General features: G+C 37.5%; 1 pseudogene; it reads left to right on the top strand.

The window, feature by feature from the left end:
• Positions 1-2,690: 2,690 nt before the first annotated feature.
• LOC132297845 (small nucleolar RNA R71) lies at positions 2,691-2,789 on the top strand (annotated as a pseudogene).
• The last annotated feature ends 1,777 nt before the right edge of the window (positions 2,790-4,566 follow it).

Consider the following 4,566-nt stretch of genomic DNA (forward strand, 5'->3'; position numbering starts at 1 on the left):
CAACACTACTACTAAAGTAGCAAGAGTGAGTAGGGATCATCCCAAGAGATTGGAGTCATACTTGAATGTGGAATTGCTATTAGGGTTAGTAGGTCGAGTGATTAAACAAATGGTTGATTGGTTAATTAAACTAGAGAGCAACTAAATTAAATTAAGTAATTGAATGTAACAAAGAGTAAGCAAGAGAGAGAGAGATCTTGGGGTTTACAGGTCACCACCAAGCAATGCTTTTCTACATTTCCAACTAGTGACTAATGAGGGTAAAGTGTGTTACAATATTTGTGTGTGTGTGTTTGGTTGATTCAATTAGCAAGGGTGACCAATTAAGCATACATTGTCTGATCAACATGTGAAAAGCACAATATATCTAGCAATTAAGTATATATTGCCTAAATTGCATGTGAAAAGCACAACATATATAGCAAGTCATTAATCATTTCATTAAGCTCACAAGCCAAATACACCACAAGGTTAGAGACATATGCTACTTGCATTCAAAAGTATGGAACATCAAACAACTAGCATGTATTGTCCTCTCATCTAACAACTATGCTATCACTACACTACAATTAAACTAATGACACGAAATTAAACTAACTAAGCTAAGAGAGGGGCATAATCCATCAAGAAATGAGCATGGACCATCTAGAAAATCACAAGAGCATTCTTTTAAGCATAATATTTTGACAATCCCTAAATTCATAGCATTAATACACATAAACATGCATCAATTACACAAGAAATAGAGGTAAACACATGAACATCTATTCTAGCATACATAGACATATGGATAGAATGAAATGATTGAATAAACAAGATCTATATATATCAAAGTGTCAAAAGATCAATTATAACACTAATCCCTTAATAATACACAATATTAAGATATAGAAAGCATGCTTGGGGCTAACTCTAGCTCCAAGAGGATGTCTAGCCACTCATGGTGATGATGCTCCAACCCTCAAGGGCTAACTCCATGGTTAAAATCTGCTCCTTGTTGATGAAGCACTCCAATGGTGTCTCTAGCCTCCTCCTCCTCTATGCTTGCTCTTTAAGAGATGATATGAAAATAATGTTGGTTCCCTTTGTAAAAAACAATCCTTATCCTTCAATAGGTAGGTCAAAATGACACCCAAAATGAGCTAGGGTTGTGCACACAATATTCCCTAATGATTGGATAAAGGACAACTTTCAATGAGATGGAATTTTAACTTTTTTGCACTGAAGGAAGTTTGATCGATTGAACTTTGGTCTTGGATGGATCGAACTGGCTGAGATCTGTCAAACTTAGGCTGGATCGATTCAACTGGCTGAGCTTTTTGGAAAAAGACAAATCTGAGATATTTATGGGAGATATTTATGGGAAAGGACAAAAGTGGTTAGTGGGTGGTACAGCTGTGGATATGATCAATCATTTGAATAAGGGCAAAAGTGTTAGATCGATCGAAGGGTGGTGTTGGATCGATCAAACTTTTGGAACTTTATACTTTTGGGTCAAGGCTTGGATCTATCTTGAAGTGCTGAGATCGATCATTGTTCGATTGATCGAACGTTGAACTTGGATCGATCGAACTTTGCTACTTGTCACCTTTGGCTTCGTTTGCTTCTTTCTTTCTCCATTTTTCTCCTTTCTTTGTTTAATCTCAGAATTGCTTCAATTAAGCTCTTATTTGGCTGAGTTAGCTTATTTTCGGGATAAGTGCCTGAAAAAGGAAATAATATGAAATCAATCTAAAACGGTAAAGTAAGATAGATAAATATACTAGAATGCCTAAGCTTAAGGAGTTTAAATATGCACTTTTCAGCTCTCATCAATGGGTTTCTATAACACATTGTTGCTTAGGTATGGCATTTATAGGCATCTTTTCCTTCTCTCTTGCATTGAGAGTGCTTGCTATTTGCCCTACTTGGGTTTCTAGCTTCGTAATAGAGTGAGAGTGAAGCAATTGAGTGTTAGCCTCTAAAGTGCCTAAAGCATTCAAAACTTTTTCTTCAAAGGCGGGACTTCTAGTATTTCCTTGGGAATAAGATTGGTTGGGAAAATGAGAATTAGCAAATTGATTCTCTTTTGATTGATATGGTCTATAACCTTGGGATCCTTGGTTTAAAGTGGAGGTGGAATGTACTTCCCTTGAAAACCGCTTTGGGAAGGGTTTGAGCCCTCTCATAGGTTTTTTCAAGAGAAATTCGGTTGATTCCTCCAACTTGGATTATAATGAGTACCATAAGGATTGTTCCCTTGGTTCACAAAAGTTGCATTGACTTGTTCATTAGTTTCATTTTGCAAGTGTCCGTGAGGACAATGAGAAGTAGAATGAAGAACACTAGAACAAGTCATACATGTTTCATTTGATGCACGATGAGAATGGTTAGGGAAGGAAGATACTTAGTTCGCCGAGTTTTGGTTAGTCAAAAATTGATCAAACCTTTGAGATAAAAACTTCATTTCGGTGGCTATTTTATTTGAGTGGTCGATTTGAAGTAAGCCAACACTCTTTCTACTTTGTGAATTTCTACCATTCTTGGATGATAATGTTCTATGCAAAGAATTTTCACTCATGCACTCATAAAGACACCACACGTTATCCTCATGCCTATTGATGTATGAGCCACCCATGGAAGCATCAACCATACCCTTACAATTTTCCGATAAGCTCTCAAAGAAATATTGAACTAATTTCCATTTGGACATGTCATGATGTGGACACTTCTTAAGCAATTCATTGAAGCGTTCCCTTGCTTCATTAAACATTTCACCATCCCCATGTGAAAATTCTCGAATTGAGGTTCTCATGGCATTGGTCTTTGAAACTGGATAATACTTCTTTAAGAACTCTTGTTGCATTTCAGCCCAAGAAGTGATTGAAAAAGGCCTAAGATTGTTAAACCAATACTTTGCCTTGTCTTTTAAGGTGAATGAAAAAAGTTTAAGTTTTAAAACCTCTTTCAGCATGTCCATATTTTACGATGGAACATACTTCAAGAAACTCATCCAAATGCTTGTAAGGTTCTTCACTTAGAAGTTCATGATAGTTAGGAAGTATTTGAATGGTCTGTGGCTTAATTTCATAATGATGTTCTTTAAATGGAGGCAATTGGATGCATATAGGTGTATTATACTCATTAGGCACATAATGGTCTCTTAAAGCAAGAGGTGGATTAGCTACTTGAGGTGCAACATGAACACCTTGGTTTTGAATTCCTTGATTGATGATGGGAGGTTATGGAGTATACATTGGCCTTGGCATTCCATATGGAACTTGGCATTGTTGTTGTGGTGGTTGGTGAATGAATAGCCTAGGTATGCCTAATAGTACTTGTATGTTCTCATTGTGCACATTAGGATGAAGGATACCTTGTTGGTTGATAAGCGCCGAATATTACATATTCAAGTGCCCTTATTTGCATTAGTTAAGTCCATTATTTGATTATTTTATATAGATTAGCTTCATTTGCATGCTTTTGTTTATTTTCAGGTTGGTTCCCCAAAGAGAGTTAAAAGAGATACTTTGACGAGTTCTTAAAGAATTAAAGCACGTCGTTGCTAGGGACCTTCATTTTGGCCAAGATTAATGATCCATGGGACTCATGACGCTCTATACAAAAAATTCTAGGAAGAATTGCTGCGTCTTCGGGCCAAGCCAAATCATTTCAGGTTGCAAGTAGCAAATTGGTGCAAGGCTGTAACAGCGCGGGCGCCGGTTCATTTTCCATCAGACTTTGGCCTCCAATTATGACCCTTTGTATATGCGAATTTAGTCTTTAGTAAAACATAAAATATGAAGGTCTATGAGTCAGCTTTCCATAGACATAAAGTTTGCCTCATTTGGAGTTTGGAGCAAAGAGTTATGTCATTTTTACCAAAGGTGCGCAGAACAGCCTGGCAACAGTGAAGTTCGACTTTGCTCTTCATTTTAGACCCACCAAACTTGAGAACTGGACTTCCATTAAAACATGGCGTACTTAGAGCCTTGAATTAGCTTTCCAAATCTTGAAACAGTTTGTCATTTGGAGTTTGGAAAGAAAGTTATGGCCATTTTACCAAAGCATCTCAAAGCTGAGTAAGTTGACTTCGAGCGCTCGAACTATGGGCAGAATACTCTCCGGGAACCATCACTTCAGCCCACTTGCACCTTGTTTCCCTCATTTCTGATTTCTATCTTTATGGGTTGGATGGAGATGTCTTTTGGTGGAGAGTTGAGCCTTGTTTGGTGGAAAGGATGTCTACAAAGGAGGGGAAGCACACAAATAAGAGGAAATCTCATCTTTGCTAGATTGGTGGAGAGAGAAAGAGGAGGAGAAGAGAGAGTTCTTGAAGCTACAACTAAGGAGCTCGAAAATGGAGGTTGTAACCAAGCTTCTTCCTTCTTCTAAAGCTTCTATGGGTAACTAAACCTCCATCTAGGGAGGTGATGAGGCCCCTCCCTTGTAAGCATGTTCTAATTTAGGCTATATTTTGGGGATTACAATGTATATTCTTTGGTCTTTTCATGGTCTAGAGCATTTTGCCTTTTGTAATGCATCTTCATGTATTTAAATGATTAATGTTGAGTCAATTATCTATCT

The sequence above is a fragment of the Cornus florida genome, unplaced genomic scaffold (assembly GCF_030987335.1).
Source record: "Cornus florida cultivar Cherokee Brave unplaced genomic scaffold, ASM3098733v1 CherokeeBrave_3.0.0_Hap2_Chr02, whole genome shotgun sequence".
Lineage (NCBI taxonomy): Eukaryota > Viridiplantae > Streptophyta > Magnoliopsida > Cornales > Cornaceae > Cornus > Cornus florida.